The following is a 21,201-nucleotide window of genomic DNA, read 5'->3' on the forward strand; positions in this document are numbered from 1 at the left end:
TCCCGTAAAGGCATGTTGACAGACCCTAGGGGATTGGTCAACAGGACAACATGGGTTGCACTTCTACACAAATAATCACTGGCATAAAAATACTAAAACTAGAAAAGCGGCAAAACAGACAAAACAGATTTGTTCCCATTCTCAAAGTGAATGGAGGAATGACAAATGGAAGAGCTTGATCAGAAATGCATAGCGTAGATCTATAAATGGAGCATGTACTGTATGTATGTAGGTGGCTCCTCTGGACCGTTAATAAATGGCCTGCAGAGAGGAGCTTTCAGCATCCTGAGCACCCTGGGAAGCGCTCTACGCGCTCCTCTCCAAAGCCTCCATAATGATCTCCAGGGCCAGATTAACGTACAGGCTAGATATGGCTGCAGCCTAGTATACGGCCCCCCACCTGCCAGGGGCCCCCTGATTGGCCTAAAGGGAAATATTGCAGAATTGTGATAGAATGCAGTGTTGAAAAAAAAAATCATGTGTCATGTTGAGTACAGTTGGTAGACATGTTATCCTTAATTCCTAGCTTGTAATTATGACACTGTCCTTGTAAATTTGTCATGAAATTTGCCTTCCGGGGGCCCAACCAGGGGGTCAGGATTTGACTGATTAGCTTAGAGTAGTAGAGTAACTTTATTGATCCCCAGGGGGAAATTTAGCCGATTAGCAAGGCACTTCCTCGTCGCAATTCTCACAAATTTGCTCATTTCCGACGCCACTTCGCTCAAAGAGGGTGGATGCGATTAGTGGGAGCGCGAGTTTAGTGTTGGGTACACATACCTATACAGGTGTGTGGTTGGGCACCTCCATGCATCCAATGCCCGTCTTCCATATATCTTACTGGTCAATCGTAAGTCAGTCATTAACGTGGCACGTAATTGCCTGAGTAAACTGTCGGCGGAAAAGACTCCGTCTTTGAAGCTGAAAAATTTGTTCAATTTTGGCTGAATTCACTAGCCTAGCATTTCCCATCGAAATGACTGGAGGCGGGACTTATTCACTCTCTCCAGTTCTTATACTCATGAACGGCGTGACGTTTTCCATGTGTGTTACGCCCATTTGTGGGGGAAGACAACCCATACAAGTCAATTGGTGATGTTGGGGTTTAATAAACGAAAGATAGGGACCGGTAGACTAGCGTTGTTCACGCGTAACATGCCGAAAACATGTTGTGTTGCCGGCTGTTCAAATAATATAGCCAAACAGCCGTGGCTGAAGCATGGAATGTGTTCATTTAGGCTAGCCGATGTAGCATGTAAGTCAATGAGACATTCGGTTTGTTTTCACCCATAAAGGGGCGTAACGCAAATTTAAGAGCAAAGTACCCGGATGGCCGTTCATGAGTATACTACCTCCATGGGCACAACAGCAACGTGTAGCCTAGGGGCCCCAGATCATCTTAATCCAGCCCTGACAATCTCCCAGACTGAGTCTTAGTATCCCGAGTTGTGGTCAGATGTGAGTTTGTTGCATTCAGCTCTTGCTCACAGAGTCTGCGTTGCCAATTCCTGACAAGCCTCACAAACTGTACTAGCATGGTAGAATTTAAATGGACAGACTTTATCGAACCAAGCTGGACTACATTTTACAGCTTCTTGTTGACACTATATAAAAAAAAATGTTTACTTTATAAGCGACCCACTTCATCCGCTCTGATTTCAATTATGATAGAATTTCCTCCTTCTCATGGGCTGCGCTTGGATTTGCAGGGCAATGACCACAAACACATGGCCCCGGTATCCTATAAATATTCCAGGGGCCACAAAACCATGATGAGTCATCTCGTATATCTGATGTAATAGATTGTTCATCATCTCCTATCTATCATATTGTATTAGAGCTAAATCTGTTTGTTGTTTGCATCTGGTCTGTTGGACTATGAATGAGTCAGTCAACTAACTGGGGTGGCTGGAGCTGTTGTTTGTTTGTTGAGAGGCTCGCTGGTGTCTTCTTGCACCTTTTATATCGCCGTCAGTAATGCCAAAGTTTAGGTACAGGGATTATGGGTTATTTTCACATAATGGCATTCCGTAAATGACAGGGATAATATTATGAGTGAATTTTGAATATAATAATACAACAAAATCTAATATAAAAAAAAATGATGTCCTGTTTAGGGAAATAGATAACAACTACTGTAATTCCCTCTCAAGTCGAAATCACGAATCCAAGTCGCTCTTAAAGTTACGGGCTTTAATGACATAAAAGCTTCAGTGATGCCACGGATGCCGTGAGAACTGTTAGACATACAGACAGAAAAGCAAATAAAAATACATATTATTTCCACGTAAAGACATCAAAGGAAACAACGCGACCATAGGCATGACTCGACAGAAAATTCACCACGTTACATCTCTTCACAGTCAACAAACATTACAGTTACAAAACACAAAATATACCTCATTGGCCGCTTTCCCTTGAGAGACAATTAGGTTATCTTCTTCAGTCCTTTATGCATTAAGCACTTTATTCAGTCTTCATTTATCATCGCTGGTCTTAGGCAGAGGAAACCGCGAGGTGTCTGCCTGCTAGTAGCTTGGTCCAGAATCTTCTAATCAAGAGGTAGCATCTCTCAAAGTAACACCCCGTCAACCCGCGGCAACAAACTTTGGTTCCCCCCTCAATTAAGATATGTTCCCCCATATCAGAACAAACAATATACATGAAATATATGAAAATATGCATTTAATATTAAACCTTTATTACTAGAAATGTATATATTTATGAACTCTATATTTTTAACCTAATATTTATTCATCTATTATTTATTTATTTATTCTGACTTCGATGGCAGCTACACTCCCACCAAATCACTTGTGATTTCACTCAAACCTACAAAACTAAGTTAGCACATGATGATAAGGCACATTGCAAGAAAAATGTGGCTGCATCACCCGGCTTCAATCAGGGTCACCGTCTTATGGATGGGTCTCTCCAAGTAGACTGGCTTTCCAATACGTTTCCCTTCCTTATCCAAGGTCGAGTCACTGATCAGCAGTTGCAGCTTCCTTACGCAACCATCTTCTGCAGGATAGACCTTTGTGACCTTGGGTAACTTCCACTCTGTGTCATCTTTAGCAGGTAGGACAGCTGGATGCTTGATGTGATGGTGCAAATCAGCATGTGTCAGCCGACCTCCCACCCTGAGGATTCCCTGTTCGTCGAGGAAAGGGTTCAGTTTGTGTAGCTTATTGGTCTTAACAAGTTCTTTCCCACGTTGGAGTGCTTGGATTTCTTCCACGAAGGCTTCTCTCTGAACAAGACTGGTGATGGTAGCCTCGGTGTAGGTGGAAGGTAACTCTGATGGGAGATAACATCGCTGTATCTTGACGTCTGCCCGGTTCTTCAAGTCCAGGAGCCAGGACTCCCACCATGGTCTCAGATCGTCAGGCAGCGGATCATCGATGGAGGCTATAGTCCACAACACTCCTCTTCTAGAAAGTGGGCGCTCGTCCACCACCACACTGAAGTTGAAGTGGTCTGATGTGACGCACCATTTCACGCCTAGCGCTCTCTCCATTTGGGGTTCACCCAGGGCCAGGTGTTGACTTCTAGACGAATCTGCACACTTGGGGTCATTGGGCAGATGCGGTTTGTCTTCTTTAAATGGCATTGGCATTTTGCGCTGTCCATTCACTAGTGTCTTTATGCCCTCCTCCATTTTCGTGATGAAGCGAAGGTCATCTTGAGAGAAATGAGCCTCTTCCACGGTTCTCTCACTGAAGTCGGATTCAAGTTCTTTCAGTACATCTGTCGGAACAATGACTTCCTTGACTTGGGTTCTGCATATGTACTGAACTTGACTTGCTAGGTCACTCTGTGACAGTAGACTTGGTGTGACTTGTTTCACAACGATTCTGTGGCTGATTCCAATGGCGTCTTCATCGTCAACACAGGGATTGACACAGCCAACGATGCTCCAGCCAAGATCAGACCTTACTGCGAACGGCTCGTCATCCTTGCCTGATACAATTTCTCTCGGCAACAGGGCTTGGGAACAGTTGTACCCTATGAGCAGGCCGACGTCGCAGTCTATCAGAGGAGCGATCTCTTCAGCAATGTGCTCTAAGTGAGACCATGCTCTTGCTGTCTTGGGTGTGGGAATGTGACTTAGACTAGCAGGGATGAAGTCTCGCGAATAAGTCACGGGAAGAGGGATTTTCTTGGAGGAGTAAAACCCTCTGACCTGCAACCCAACTAACTTGTGACTTGGGATTACAGTCTGCTTGGACGCTAGTGTGGATAGCTTCAATTGCACAGGCTCCATCTGTGCGTCAAGAGCCTCTGCTCTTTCTTGCAGGATGAACGTGCTATCGCTCTGACTGTCCAGTAGAGCATATACCAGAACTTCAGCATCTGGGTTTCTTATGCTTGACAGCCACACTGGCACTATTGTGGATGCATACGTGCTGTTCCCTTTGTGCATAACTTGGTTGGACATAGCTGTGCTTGCCACTTCGGTAGTAGTAGCTGTGGACTCTTCAGGCCTTTCCTTTTCCTTTGTCCTTTCCTTTTGTCCGTCTTGGACCCTTTCATCCGCCTTAGTGCGGTCTTCATGCAAACATGTGGGATGCCTCCCCTTGCACACGTTGCAAACACTTCTCTTCTCGCAGCTGTTTGAGTGGTGTCCTGGCCTTAGACATGCAAAACATAACTTCTTTGTCTGCACATACTTGACTCGCTCTTTGACAGGCTTCTCCATCAACTTCCGACATGTCTGAATACCATGGTTTGTCTTCTCACAAAACATGCATCCTTTAGCATCGCCCTTTTGTCCTTCAACATCTGGCCTCTCTTCAGATGCACTTGCTAGCACCTTCACACCAACATTGTGGACCTTAGACGGCTTTGCTCTTTCAGCATCACCACTCTTCAGAGCATGAAGCGAAGTCATTGGATTACAAGCTATCTTAGCTTCTCTGGACACAAACTCAACAAAGGTGTGGAACTTCGGAAAGTCATGGTTTTCTTCTTCGTAGTCCATTACCTTTCTGTTCCACCTGGCAGTGAGCCAGTCAGGGAGCTTGCTGAGAATTCTTTGATTTTCACTGCAATCGTTTAGGACTTCAAGACTCTTAACTTGACTCATGGCTGCTTGACAGCCTCGCAGGAAGTCTGAGAATTCTCTCAGCTCAACGCTGTCTTTGGGTCCAATCTTATTCCATGAATTCAGTTGGTCACGGAAAGCTTTAGCGACCACAAAGGAATTGCCGTATCTCTCTTCTAATATTTCCCATGCTGAATCATAGGCTTTCTCAGTGCCTACCAGGAAATAGCTTTCGATTGCTTTCTTTGCAGCTCCTGTAACATACTTGCGGAGGTAGTAAATCTTCTCATTTACGGGAATGTTCTTCCGGCCTATAAGGGTTAGGAATGACATTTTCCAGTCCTTGTATCTCATTGGGTCTCCGCTAAACATCGGCGGCTCTGGCACTGGAAGACGGCTTGTGTTAATGGCCTCTGCTATCGCTTCAGCAAGCATTGTTGTGCTATTATCGTGAGAAGTGGAGCTAGAAACTTGAGAAGTAGGCCTTGTGACTTCATGACTTGTGGCAGGGGGCCTACTGGCAGGCTGTGAAGGCATGCTGTACTTTGGAGTGGCTCTAGCTTTAGGTGGAGGCGCTGACAGGTTATGAAGAAGGTCTGATATTTCTTCATCTGAGCCTGCGTCTTGTTCGTAGACTTGTAGCCTTGCCTTAGCAGCATTCATTCTTTTAGTTGCTTCCAACCGCTCTAACCGTCTGCGCTTCTCCTCTAGTACCCTCTGTCTTTCAGCATTTTCTGCTTCTTGCTGCGCCTGTCTCTTAGCCTCTTCTGCTTCCTGCTGCGCCCGCCTTGCTTTTTGCTGCACTAGCTGCTTCTTGTTCTCAGCCTCAAGCCTTTCAAGCTCCTGCTCTTGCTCTTCCATTTCTGCTAGAGCCTTCAAAGTAGCTTGGGTAGCAGCAAACTCTGCTTCTGCCTCCTGCTTCCTTGTGGAAGACGTGACTGAGCGTCTCGAAACACGTCCAGAGGCTGGGCGGCTAAACGTGGACACTCGATCTTCTTTACATGAAAACACTGAACCAGTGTCACCCCATGGTGCTTGCAAAGTTGGCACATGCTTCTCTATGTCTTCATCTTGCAGTACATGTAGCCGTTCAATGAGTTGCTTTGATACAGCATCACAGATGTCGACCCGGCGTCTGGTGTCTGCGTCCGGGGCACTGTGTTTGCGAATATCCTCATAGCGTTCCTTTACTTCGAGATCAGCAGTATGAACTTGCAGTTGGTGTTCATGTAGAACTTCTGCTGACTTGGGTAAGGAGAGTGCCCTTTTAGCCTCTTTGGCAAGTATTTTCCATTTCTCATATGTTTTGTCGAAGTTACGTTGAAGTTTCTTTAATTTTTCATTATGTAGCTCCTGACCCTTTTCAGTAAGTTTTCTTGTCCTCTTGTCTTCAGTAACACCAGTGTCTGCATTCACTTCAGTGTCCTTGGCAGGATTTTCTTCTAAGGGTTCATCATGAACAGACTCCTCTTCTTCTTCATGAGTAACTCCTGGGCCTAGCATTTCACTTGCAATGTCCTTATCAGCCATTTTGGTATATTAAGAATTAAACTGAGTTTAATAAGTAAACTTGAGGAGCCTAAAACTAATTATCTTGTATTAAATTGTCTTGGAAATTAAAGAAGTTTCACCTCTTGAAACTATTTTAAATCAGTTAAACTTGTCCTTTAGTGTCCTATTTTTAAAGGCTATTAAGTGAAATTAAAACATAAAAAATATTAATGTCAAGTATTAATAATGTAGTAATACACTAATAACTGTAGGCAAGTAATAAATGAGGTAATAATATTGCAGTTAGATCAAACCAACTTGAATGTCAAGTGATAGCTTAATGCCCTATATGGCAAGATACACTAGATTTACACTAGTTTTATGTGAGCTAAATATTAAATGAGAGCACCCTTTAAACTTAGAATCACTGAAAATAGGCAAATACCAGTACTCCTTTAAACTAAAATACTTCTCAGAATTCCTTAATAAAGTTAAACACTTATCCTGTAAACATTCAAATATCAAAGGCAACAAAAATGTAGAATTATCAGAAAGGTTATCACATTAAACCATAATTACACTTCAAACATTCAAGCAATGAAATATGCAAGTCCTTCACTTATCCTTATGACGAGTGCAAACAGTCCGACTGAATCTTCAAACTCAAAAGGTTCCTTCAGCAGTTGTAGAGGCAACTCCACGTCTTCACATTTAAACTTGCTTCAAACGCACTTCACGTTGGCATTACCCCACGACTGTCTTTGGTTACCGGTAGGTTGCAAACTGTCCTTTGACGAGTGGCCAATCCGAAACCGCGAACATCTTCACAGCTCCGACGACGAGACGAGGCGCTCGTGCGGCTCCTTGCTGGCTGCTGGTCACGCTCTCCCCTCGTGCCGCGGTGGCTGAGTTCTCACTGTAATTCCCTCTCAAGTCGAAATCACGAAACCAAGTCGCTCTTAAAGTTACGGGCTTTAATGACACAAAAGCTTCAGTGATGCCACGGATGCCGTGAGAACTGTTTCACAAACAGACAGAAAAACAAATAAAAATGCATTATTTCCGTGGAAAGAAACATCAAAGGAACAACGCGACCATACAGGCATGACTCGACATGAATTTCACCACGTTACATCTCTTCACAGTCAAAACGAACATTACAGTTACAAAACACAAAAATATACCTCATTGGCCGCTTTCCCTTGAGAGACAATTAGGTTATCTTCTTCAGTCCTTTATGCATTAAGCACTTTATTCAGTCTTCATTTATCATCGCTGGTCTTAGGCAGAGGAAACCGCGAGGTGTCTGCCTGCTAGTAGCTTGGTCCAGAATCTTCTAATCAAGAGGTAGCATCTCTCAAAGTAACACCCCGTCAACCCGCGGCAACAAACTTTGGTTCCCCCCTCAATTAAGATATGTTCCCCCATATCAGAACAAACAATATACATGAAATATATGTAATAATGCTTTTAATATTAAACTTTTATTACTTAGAAATGTATATATTTATGAACTCTATATTTTTAACCTAATATTTATTAATCTATTATTTATTTATTTATTCTGACTTCGATGGCAGCTACAACTACCTTATGATACGCGCCATAATGGCCATATGTCTATATGTCTATATAAGATGCATACCACATGGATGTTTTGAAACCTGTCAAACAGATAAGATCCGGCATCGCCCATCCCTCCGTATTTCAAGCTGAGGTGCCTTTTTTAAAAGGTATCTTACATTACAAAGCCACCATAAAAACTGGGGGCCATTACTGTGTTTGCAAGGAGGTCTGCTGTCTGCTGATAACTGATCATAATGCCAGGAGTCCTCGGTGCTGCTTGGGTCAGGGGCAATGGGAGACTGGAACATGGAGAGGTCCCCCCAAGTCTGTTACCCCCTCTCCCTCACCCTCCCTCTTCCTCTCTCTCTCCCTCCCTCTCTCTCTCCCCCCCTCTCTCTCACACCTCCCACCTTCCCTCCCTCCCTCTCTCTCTCTCTGCCCCTCTCTGCCCCTCTCTCTCTCTCCCTCTCTCTGTCTCTCTCCCTCCTTCTCTCTCTCTCTCTCTCTCCCTCCTCTCTCTCTCTCTCTCTCTCTCTCTCTCTCTCTCTCTCTCTCTCTCTCTCTCTCTCTCTCTCTCTCTCTATCCACCTCTCTCTCTCTCTCTCATGACAGAGGGGAAGCAGCTGGCTTGGGGAGGAGACCTGGGGCCTAGCCAGCCTTCAGCCCTGCAGCATCAAAGCAGTGCACTGGACCCAAATGGCCTCATGAGCCACAAAGGTGTGATGCAAAAAAAAAAACATCCATGAGAAGAAGAAGAAGAAGGGGGAGGGTGACCTCAAATGCCTCTAGAGCTGGCACCTCACCCTCCAGTCAGCTAAGCAGGATTTTGGTGAAAATTGAATGCCATGTAGTTTCATGTTGATGCTTCATATGAATCACCACTCGACTCCACGCCGTCACTTGTTTGTAAGTCACTCTGGATAATACAGTTTTTCTCGATTGGTTTGGCTAATTTCTCAAAACTGAGATGACATTCTCAAAACAACACGGACAAATCTCCAAACCAACTTACAATTTCCCACAACAGAATGGCATTTTTCATTGCTTTCATCAAATTTCAAATGCTTTGTACATGTCTCAAATGTTTAGTACATCTCGGCAGATGATACAAGTACCCTACAGTTGACACATTGAGCATACATTTAGCACATTTTCCAAATAAATTGACCTGTCTTCTCTAAACGAATAAGACAATTCTCAGTGTAATGGTTGCCCTCTCCAAAACATGTCAGCATGATTTCATTGTGTGAGTCATCATATGCAAAGTAGTCTACACAATTGTCAAAACAGTCAAGGACATAATATTTTAAGAATTTCTTTACTGTAAATCGTAAATTCATGACAGTGTTCAACAGGCCAGATGGTATTATAAATAATTTTACAACCGTGAATACTACAGTTTCCTCTGTTATTTGGCTAATTTCTTGACATTTTTTCAAACGGCATTCTGTGGAAGGAATTTAGTTTCAACACACGGGTAAACTGTTTTTGGCGTGATATGAGCAAGTGATGAGGATCCATGGCGTTATGCTGAACCATCCAGTTTATTTTGACAGAATGACTAAATGAATGCAAATTAGCCAAACCAATTGAGAAGGATATATGGCATTTTTATGGTACTGACTATGTATGTGGGAGAAGGTTTAGTGCTGATGCAAGAATGAGCTGTTTTGGGAGGTATATGACATTTTGCTAGTTATCTGAACTGTTGTGCAGAAGTGTAAGAATATTTAGCCAAATGACCCAAATTGTATAGAAATGTGATCTGGGTTTCAAGAAATTAGCCAAACCAATCGAGAAAAACTGTAATACTAAATGTACTATAATCTAATCACCAGAACCCCCTTACATCACATTTGAGGTGGATGTAAGCATGAACTGTGTTGTGCAGTAGAAAAAAAATGTCTATCTACTTTATATGTCAATATGTGTGACTTTTTAGGTTGTCACAGAATCTAAATGAAAATGAATTCATCAATTTCCTATTTTTTCTAACCCAGATCCCTCATCTTTTCGTCCTCGTCTCTGAATTCAGCTGGAACAGGGGAAAATGAAACTTCTGTTCTGTTCTGTTTTTTTTTCTTTCTCAGGTGTTTCCCGGGGTTCTTTCTGTGGCCCAAAAATAGCCCATCATGCCCCACATGGCCGTGTTTATAAATAAAGGCAGCTCACACAGCACAGCTCAAAGGTGAGGGCTGCGGTCATCCCTTTGTACCGTGTCCCCCTCTCCTCTCCTCCTGTCTGTGTAAGAGAGCTCCGCTGTCAGAGCACATCTACGCCTGTCTGTCTGTCTGTCTCTGACATGTGGAGAATTAATGGCCCCGACTCCAGCTGAGCAAAAATGAGCAGTGGATCAATGGCAGCAGCATACCATCAAACTGACATTTTATTACATGGACGGATGGATGGATGCATGGATGGATGGGTGGAAGGATGGGTGGATGGAAGGATGGATGGATGGATGCAAGGATGGATGGATGGATGGATGGATGAATGAATGGATACATGGATGGATGGATGTATGGATGGATGGATGGATGGATGGATGGATGGATGGATGAATGGATGGATGGTTGGATGCAGAATGAATGAGGAATGGATGGACTGGAAAAAAATGTAGATTAATAAATGTGTCTTGCACATTGATGGATCTTGATGTCAGTTTGCAATATCTACAATGCAACAAGAATAAGATGTACAGTAAGACTTTACAGTACTGGTACTATATAAAATTGTAATGTTTCATTTCAGAGTATCATTTATTGATCCCAGGGTATCAATAAATGATTCTCTACATTTCAAGTGTGCTGTCCTTGTACTTTGTACAGTCATAGAGAAGTGTTTTTCTATCTCCCTCTTGGTTTCTCAGGCGTCTGACGGGAAAGCACAGAGAGAGCGTCATCGAGGAGATGTACTGCTCCCACGCAAGCAGACTCACAAAGCAGAGGAGGATTCCACATACGCACTCCCTCACGCACTCCCCCTCTTTTCAGCATCAGCGTCAAACATGAATAGCCACATGGGTAATTTCCGAACCAGCACGCACGCACATGCACACAAGCACAGACATCCATACAAGCAGAAACACACATATAACCCACAGACGCAGACATAGGCAGATACATACACACACATGCCCACACGCCCACACACACACACACACACACACACACACACACACACACACACACGCACGCACACACACGCCACCTAACGTACTCTTCATCACATCAGCAATGAATCAATGACTGCCCTCCCCTCCCACCCGCAGCCAGTACAAAGCCCAGAGAGTGACGGGCTAGAGAGGGAGTGGGCCTGAGGGTGGTGGTGGTGAGTACACAAAGTGGCCATGGCAGATAAGAGCAGAGCAGCCAGCCAGGCCAGATGTGGGGGGCCAGGCCGGGTGTGGGGGCAGTGGGGCTGATGTGTCTGTATGTGCACCCCTGTCACTGAAAGGGCCAGGAGCAAAAACAGTGATTAATAGGGGTGGGGGGCTGTAGATGGCCCTGCTGTGGCCAACCGTAGGGCACTTGCCTGCCATGTGGCTAACCCGGGTTCGATTTACGGCCCGGGTCCTTTGCTGACCCCTCCCCGTCGCTCTCCCACTTTGCTTCCTGTCCACCTCTCACACTGTTCTATCAAGTGAAGTCGAAAAAGACCAAAAAAATTAAATAATAATAATTGGGGGGGCTGTAGCATTGGGAAGGGGCACCCAGGTTCAAATCCGGTCCTGGGTCATTTGATTCCCCAACTGTACCCTTTCTCTCTCTTCCTGATCGTGTCCTGTATTCTCTGTAGTACAGTCTTATATATGCAAAAGGCACACAAAACAGTGAGTCATGATTACAATAATATCCCGCCGTACTCAAGAGACAACAAAAAGATTGTCTAATTACGGTAATTTTCTCTGTTTTATTATTTTAATCTTTTCTCTCAAGGTTTTTGAAGTGTTCATCTCCCTTCGACAGCAATTTGGCTTTATTCTTTTTTGTAATGTGCTTTAGTTGTTCTGCAATGTGCTTTAAAAATGAATTTAATTTGACTCACTTGGTTATTCTGGATACACCCTTCATAACGTAAAATATCAAAACAATAAAGAAGACAGAGAATGTTGAAAATGTTATTCAGTTTTAAGTAAACGTGTGAAGAGGGAGCCTTCTTCCTACGTTGCAAAGGGTCTTGCACTCATTTCCACATTGTAGTGAAGATAGAAGAGACATATTTAGAAGGGATGGGTGCTGATAGACTTGTTTTCTTTCCTTATTGTAGTCTGGTGAGGAGTCTGATTGTTGCCTTCTTTCAATCCACTGAGTCACTCAGATTGTGTATGCCTATTGCGTAGGCTAGGCTGTGTAAGGATGATGTGTTCCATGTGCGCCTCTTCTGAAACAAGTGGCAAGTGGCATATCTTTGTTGAGTAGTAGGGCTAATGGGTTGGTTTTGTCATCATATCTTTGTTGAGTATTAGGCCTATTGGCTCGGTTTTTTCATGGCATCTTTGTTGAGTAGTAGGCCTATTGGCTCGGTTTTGTCATCGCATCTTTGTTGAGTAGTTTTGGCGTTGATTCGGTTGCTATGGTACTTTCATTGAGCCTATGGGGTCGTGGACAACGGGAGTACTAACATAATTATAGCTATTTGGAATCCCTGACACATTTTATCCAGTCTGTAAATAAATGCATCACAATGGCTAATCTGATCGACACTGTAGCCTACACATGCAATTCAATATGCTTTTGTGACTGAAATTCAGACTTATGTCTTTGCCAAGACTGTTGCTGATTCATTGGCCCCTTTTTCGTCATATGACAATGCTTTCAACAGCTTTGGTGCTAGAAACAGAGAATGTTGTTGTCAAAGCATGCCAGGTATTTCTTAATTGGCCCAGTCTGTGCATGCTGCAAGGCTTTATCTGTGGGTAACAAAAGAATCTATGGCAACGCGCATAACTCAGCATTCATGAGGGTTTCAGCATTCAGAAGTTTTAGAACATCCACAGTTTCTGTCATCAACCCATTTCCACATAAGAAAATCACCCAGAGCTTCCAACTTTAAATCTTCCATCTCCCTCGCTTTAAGATCAATTGACCAATAACTAACAGAGTTAATTAAAACAGGCCTACTGATTTATTTTAATCAATTAAACTGATCTGATGATATGAAAGTGATAATCAGGAGATGCCACGGAGCAGTCAGAAGTTAAATGATTCACACCTTCATTCCTGCAGTTTTGACACATACTGTATATCCATTGTGTCTGCTATGACATTAAGTCCCCTTTCTCCTACTGAGCATATGGAGGGAAAGCTTTGTGTTCTGACTGTCAGCTAGTGATGGGCAAAATGGATTCATTAGTTACATTGCTACATATTCCAATTAACTTTATTCCAATTAACTTTTCAATTTACCTCTCCAATTAAGGAAGGCGATTGGCTGGTTGAATGATCACCTGGATGAATTGGACAGGTAAAATAAAGTCATGTGGAATATGTGGCACTAGATTATAACTAATGGCTCCATTTTGCCCATCACTGCCCATCAGGTTTCCAATGATTTGGACCTGACGCATACCTACCCACTCTCCCATCAGCTGCCACAGGCATTACACACAGCATAATGTTGTTACATTAGTATCATACTTTAGTATTATATCATCAGCTTTCAAATCATACAGGGCAGCTTGCATTCAAACAGATGACTTCTAAAGCATGTGTCATTTAAAATAGTCCAAAATGTCCTGCTAGCCAAGTAGAGCAGGATGAGGCATCTTTAGTAGGCCATGCGGTGGTCACCCCTAATGGCACAACTATATGAGTCACCCTCACAATCACACCAACAATACTTTGCTCAGGGAGATGTAGAGAGCATGACATCTTCTCTATGACTGAAAACTTGTGTTTTACATTCACTGACTCGAGCCTGAGACTGGCTATTCAGAAATCAGAAGGTGAATGCTGCTCATCATATGTGCGAAGACATTCCTCCTACACGACACCTCTCGCCTCGCCGCAGCAGACTACATGATCATTTATCAGATCTGTGGTGGTGGCTCGAACGATCTATAAACCGCCACCTTTCAGTCGTCAGTCATCTCTCCGTCTCTGGCGCTCACAGATCGTCTGAGATTATGAAAATCACATTCAAGACAAAAAAAATGTTCCCGAGGTCACTATTTATAGGTGTATTCACTTGACATTGTGACACACGCGGCTCTTATTAAACAAACTCTCCACAGACTACCTCCTCCCGGCCGGCAGCTAAAATAGACGGGATCCACTTCCTAGAGATGGTGGAGAGAGTGACAAAGTAGGCCAAGGACTCAACACAGAAAATAGACTTGCAGTTTTTGCATATGACCTGAATCAACTCAGGCCTTCGAGAGAAGAAAAAGGGCCACAGAGCAAAAAAAATGAGGTTAACTACTGTAGAATCTTCCATGGCCAGGGAAGGGGTGATGAGAATGAAAGCCCAACTGGGAAACTCCAACTCCCATTGTCATTGTGACACAGCACTCCACAGCACACAAGTGTTCACTGCACACTGCACACTGCACACAATGAAATTGCATGTATGCCTCACCCGTGCAAGGGGGCAGCCCCCAATATCACCCCAAGGGAGCAGTGCAGTGGGACGATACCATGCTAAGGGTACTTCAGTCATGGAGGAGGATGGGGGAGAGCATTGGTTAATTACTCCCCCCACCAACCTGGCGGGTCCGGAGTCGAACTGGCAAACTTGGGCTACAAGTCTGACGCTCTAACCGCTTATGAGGGTGTCTAAAGGCAGCTATGGGAGAAGAAAAGTAGTGGTGTGTCTGATAGCAACAGGGGGGTTTGGCAGGCCCTCGTTCACCTTATGGGGTAAAAAAAATATAAAGACAGCTCTGACCTTCTGTGGGAACTTGGTTGTCTTCAGCACAACAGGTAGGGCATTAATGATCATTGCCCAAACTAGTAAATAATTTGTATAAAAACAAGTATAAACCTCCCATTACACAAACACATAAGCCTTTCCCTCGAAAGTATAAAGAGAGCCATGTACATGATTTTCACCTGGTAGTGAGAAATTCATGTAAAGATTACACCATCTAGTGGGAGCAGCATGCCACTGCAAGCTTAACCCTTGTTAGGTGTTCTGGCCCATTTTCAGTTTTTGACTTAACCCTTTAAAGGTGTTTGTGTTTTTACTATATAGAAGGTGTTCAAGTCTTTTTGACCCGGGCATATAGAAAAATAATTACAAAAATGGGGGAAAATATCATAGCTCTTATTCATCTTCATGTTCACTTCATGCTGCTTGTGAATTTCTGACATGTATATTTTTGAGGATGAGAGATACAGAGAGAGAAAGATAAAGAGACAGTGAAGAAAGAGAGTAAACTTGATTGAGCCACTAGTGCTCTTCTTGCGCAAGGTTGAAACATTGATGCACCACTGAACCGAACAATATCTGCACTCCTTTTTCCACATAATTCACCCTCTGCCTTGTCTACTCAGCATGTGATCAGTATTGTATTAAAGAGTTTAGAAAAAAAGCCAAACCAAAATTATACGGGTCCAAAAGACCCAGGAACACCTCCTGTGTAATAGAAATGTCCAGGGAGGTGCACTAATGTTTTTTTTCCCCCCAGATTCATATTCCTCACAGAAAATGAGCCAAGGAGAGTGAATCTCAGAGTGAAAGAATAATGACTGATACTATTTTTATCAAGCAAAAAAGTGAGAACGGGTCAAAAAGACCTGAACACCAAGTGTTCTTTCACACAGAGATTAACTGGCTTTGGCTCATTTTGTGCAAGGAACATGATGCAGACACCCCCTTCATATTTGTATTACATAGAGAGTGTTCGGGTCATTTTGACCTGGGGCTCTGTGTGTGTTTGTGTGTGTTTGTGTGTGTTTGTGTGTGTGTGTGTGTGTGTGTGTGTGTGTGTGTGTGTGTGTGTGTGTGTGTGTGTGTGTGTGTGTGTGTGTGTGTGTGTGTGTGTGTGTGTGTGAGAGAGAGAAAGAGAGAGAGAGACAGAGAAACAGACAGAGACACACAGAGAGAAAGAGAGATAGAGGTGGGACCTTGGTACAACACTGTTGCAAAATCTGCACAGAACACTATTTTTCCCACATTTCACCATCAGTCTCGTGAGATCGAGCCTAGGTAGGGTATTGTGCAAATGTTTCTTGAAGTGTGAATACTAGTCACAAACTGATCATAATGACAAACAAATTCTCTCTTCAGACTGCATCGGAACTGATCCTTGAGGAGAAGGAGGAAGCTGAGGAAGCTGTGGAAGATTTCTCTGAAAAGGAAGATCGTGTATCTGAAAATTCAGAGTCAGAGAGTGATTTTGATGAAGAGGGGAAAGAAGAGGATAGTGATTTTGATGAAGAGGGGAAAGAAGAGGACCGTCCTACAACACAGCAGCCTGGAGAGGGCAATCCACCAGCGGTAAAACGGCAGCGAACCTCAGAGAGAGTACCACCCCCCTGCCAGCAGTCAGTCCCAGCACCAGCTTGTCAGCAGCAAGACTCTGGGCAACGAGACATGGGACATGAAAGTATATGGCCATCAAAAGATGGGAAAATTGAATGGTGTTCCACTTCAAGACCTGAGCCCCCTCACATAGCTGCCAGCGAGAAGCGGATGGTGCCAGGGCCTACACGCTTGGCGGTCGACTACGTAGTCGACATCAGGTCTTCATTTGACATGTTCATGCCACCCCCGATCAAGAACATCATCCTGACCTGCTCTAATATAGAAGGAAAAGAGTGTTTAGAGAGAGGTGGAAAGATTTAGACGAAACCAATTTAGATGCATACTTTGGGGTCCTCATCCTTGCCGGTGTTTTCAAGTCCAAAGGAGAGGCATCAGAATCCCTGTGGGACGAAGAAACCGGAAGAGATCTTTTCCGATCGACAATGTCTCTGCAAACTTTCAACATAATTTCCAGGACCATGCGTTTTGACGTCCGTGATGATGATAGTAGACCAGCTCGACAGCAGAGGGACAAGCTTGCTGCCATCAGGAGTGTGTGGGACAAGTGGGTTGCTCGTCTACTCCTCTTTTTCAACCCTGGTCCCAATATCACTGTTGATGAGCAACTCGTGCCATTTCGGGGTCGCTGCCCATTTCGGCAGTACATACCATCTAAGGCTGCCAAGTATGGCATTAAGATTTGGGCTGTCTGTGATTCAACTTCCTCATATGTGTGGAAGCTGCAGGTTTACGTGAAACGCAGGGGAGGAGGAGCCCCTGAGAAAAACCAAGGGATGAGAGTGGTCCTCGATATGGCTCAGGGGCTGTCGGGACACAACATTACATGTGACAGTTTCTTTACGTCACACAAGCTGGGTCAGGAGCTGCTAAAGCGAAAGGTGACCATGTTGGGCACAGTACGAAAAAACAAGCCGGAGCTCCCTCCCCACCTGCTGAAACTGAACGACAGGCCTGTGTACTCATCCAAATTTGCCTATACACCTGACACAACCCTGGTTTCGTATGTACCTAAGAAATGCAAAAATGTGGTGCTCATGAGTGCAATGCACAGAAGTGGAAGAATCTGTGTTCAGGGGGGCCATCAGAAGCCGGAAATGGTCCTGGACTACAACGCCACAAAAGAAGGGGTGAACAACCTCGATAAGCTGGCCACCACATACAGCTGCAAAAGGAGTACCCTGCGATGGCCATTACTGATATTTTTTTACATGTTGGATATCTCTGCGTACAACGCCTTCGTCTTAACATGTGGACTTACCTGAGCATTGTCCACATGTTAATATTCAGCTCTATGCTGATGACACAGTCATCTTCACCCAAGCTAAAACCCCTGTTGAAGCAGCAAGTGTACTCTCTACAGCTCTTACACACATACGAACATGGCTAGAGAAATCATGCCTTATTCTGAATGCAAAGAAAACGGTTTGTTTGTATTTTTCTAAGCAACCTTCCCCTGGACTGTGTCAGCCTGGGGTTACTCTTGGTAGTGAACAGCTAGAAGTAGTCACAGATTTTGAATATCTAGGAGTCATTCTAGACTCCAATCTTTCTTTTAAAAAACATATAAAAATGATAACAAAAAAAATAAAATTTAATCTCTACAACTTCAGGCACATAAGAGGTGCTATATCAAATAGTGCTGCTCTGACATACTTGCATGCAATGATATTTTCTCACCTAAGCTATTGCATTACTAGCTGGACCATGGTGGGATCCACTACTCTCAAACCAGTGGAGAGTTTATTTAAAAAAGCACTTAAAATTTTAGATAAAAAACCTCTTTCATACCATCATTGTAACATTTTAGATAAGTACAACCTATTGAGTTTTGACAATTTCTGTAAATTCTCCTATAGCTGTCTTCTTTATAAGACTTTGCATGGCCTGGCGCCACCTTGTTTACAGGATTTTATAAAATATCGTCAAACACGAGTAACTCGAGCAGTGGTCAATAAAGATGTAGAGATTCCTTTCAGGAAAACCTCTTTCAGTCAAAACGCATTATCTACTAAAGGCGGCATATTATGGAACTCTATTCCTCTGCATATAAGGGAATGTCCCTCTTTAGCCACCTTTAAGATGGAATATAAAAAGTGGCTTCGAGCCCAACAAACATGTTCACACTGATGGTCTGAGCCTCTACACAGCGTACACGCACACACGCACACACACACTCACATAACACATGGCCCTATTTTTTGGGACCTTTTTCTTTTCTCTTTTCCTTTTATTTACATGCATGCCTTTCGCTTCTGTAGTGGGTTTTATTTCTTTGTTACTAACAGTCTGTCTTATCTTAAAGTCTATTGCTTGTAAACATCTAGCCTGCCTATTGGACACCAGATGGAAATTAGCCCTTGGGCTACAATCTGGCATGTTTACATATATGTACATGTATGTATATGTTCATTAATGTGCAATGTCCTGAAAAATAAATTAAAGTAAAGTAAAGTAAAGTAAAGTCATTTGGATTGCACTGCACCCATGCTGGAGAGGGGGGGAAAACGTTGGCGAGGACAGCATCTTCCCAGAACCCTCGTCTCTGCAGCCATTGTGAGGAGGATCCAGGCGGAAGCTGGACGGCCTGAGGTAACTATTTTTGCTAACACTTTATTTTAACGGTTCACTATTACAGTGACCAGAAATTGAATTGCAAGGACTCCTCAAAGGCAAGGCAGAAAGACTTAGGGTATAACATAGTCAAATGTATCAAGCAGCTTCCTTGGCTAGGTCTGCGCACTCAGAGTGCTTCTAGTTAATACCATGTAATACCATTGTAACACCATGTACCAATTTTATACCTGCATCTAGGGTTAGGGTTAGGGTTGGTACATGGTATTATACTGGTATTACATGGTATTAAATATTGTTACACTGGTTATTACACTGTACCTAATGTGGTAGATCCACCATAATAGTGAACCATTAGAATAAAGTGTTAGGCTATTTTTTTATACTGATTAATATTTCATTTTCAGTTGTACTATAAGATGCTTCATGATCATCTTTTCTATTATTAGATCGTGGGCGACAACAAAAGGAAGCGCTGTGCAGAGTGCGGACCCAAGATGGACAGAAAAACCCAAAGTACATGCACCAAGTGTAAGAAGTACATCTGCAGAACACACATAGTGAATCTCTGGCCGTCATGTGTGGCCTAATCAGTTTGGTAAATGTTTGCATCTAATGTCTGGTTTCCACTGTCGGTTTTCTGATAGGCCTACAGCTTGACAATGCGCGACTCAGCAGCCACTTTTTGCTTTTCGGATAGGCACGACACAGCTCAATCGTAAAGCAAAAAGTGGCAGCCGAGTCACGCTGTGTCAAGCTATAGGCCTACCAGAAAACTGGCAGTGGAAAAGAGGCATAAGTGCTGTTCAGAGAGACGCTGTGTAAACATCAGTATGTTAAATCTGTTAAATTGAATAACTTGTTTCAGTTATACATTCTGGGTAATTACCCAGTTATGGTTGTTATATGATGCTGTTTTGTTATGTTTCCCTACTTTGTTCAATTTTAGTTTAAAAACAGCACAGAAAAACCTAGTGGTATTTTCTATTCAAAAGTAAATTAATGAAGCAAAGGGAAGGAAATAACAAAAAAAGTTCTTAATCCTACTTGTAAATACGATGAATTAAAGGGACACTGTGTGAGATTTTTAGTTGTTTATTTCCAGAATCCATGCTGCCCATTCACTAATGTTACCTTTTTCACGAATACTTACCACCAGCATCAAAAGTATTCATTATGACTGGAAAAATTGCACTTTTCATACATGAAAAGGGATCTTCTCCATGGTCCGCCAAATTGAATTTCCAAAAATAGCCATTTTTAGCTGCAAAAATGACTGTACTTGGACCATACTAGAAAATATTTGTTTATTACTTAGTAAACTTTCATGTAAAGATCAAATTTGGCAATAGGCAGCCCAGTTTCAATGAGCAGCATAGTTGCAGTACCTTTTTTGACCATTTCCTGCACAGTGTCCCTTTTAACAGCTGTTGAGAATCTTGGAAAAAAAGGATGTGGTGATACCATAGCCCTAAAGTGCAGCAGGTCAAAACGACCCAGGAACACTCCCTGTGTAACAAAAAACATGAACACCCTACAAGGGTTAAAATATACTCTGTAGGGGTTGACCGATACAGGTTTTTTTTAATGGCCGATGCGATACCGATTTTTTTTCGATCACCTTTTGCCGATACCCGATTTCTGATACCCGATATTTGGGGCCAATATGGGTTAAAAAAAAGGTTAAAAAATGACAAATATTCCAGGTCTGAAGTTAAAAATGAACATTCCTCAAACATTATCAAATTGAGGTAGAACTTGTAACATTTAAATACCCACTCTAACAATCAAGTATTGTCTAACAATCAAGTAATAAAAAAATAAAGTGTCTTGGTGCTTTAAAAAAAACCTGAATGACAAAAAATAATGAATATTGCGTATTGGCCAAAACCACACGCTTATCGGCCGATACCGATACACTTACAATATGCAAATATCGGCCCGATATCTATATCGGTCTATCCTTACTCTGTAGTCTGTAGTCTGGCCTTCAAGGAGACTGATTGCACACTGTGTTGTGCAAATGGAGCCTTCAC

General features: G+C 43.1%; 1 pseudogene; it reads left to right on the forward strand.

The window, feature by feature from the left end:
- The first annotated feature begins 16,312 nt into the window (after positions 1 to 16,312).
- Positions 16,313 to 17,856, forward strand: LOC134469845 (piggyBac transposable element-derived protein 4-like; annotated as a pseudogene).
- Positions 17,857 to 21,201: the final 3,345 nt, after the last annotated feature.

Source organism: Engraulis encrasicolus, chromosome 19 (assembly GCF_034702125.1).
Source record: "Engraulis encrasicolus isolate BLACKSEA-1 chromosome 19, IST_EnEncr_1.0, whole genome shotgun sequence".
In the NCBI taxonomy this organism is placed as follows: Eukaryota; Metazoa; Chordata; class Actinopteri; order Clupeiformes; family Engraulidae; genus Engraulis; species Engraulis encrasicolus.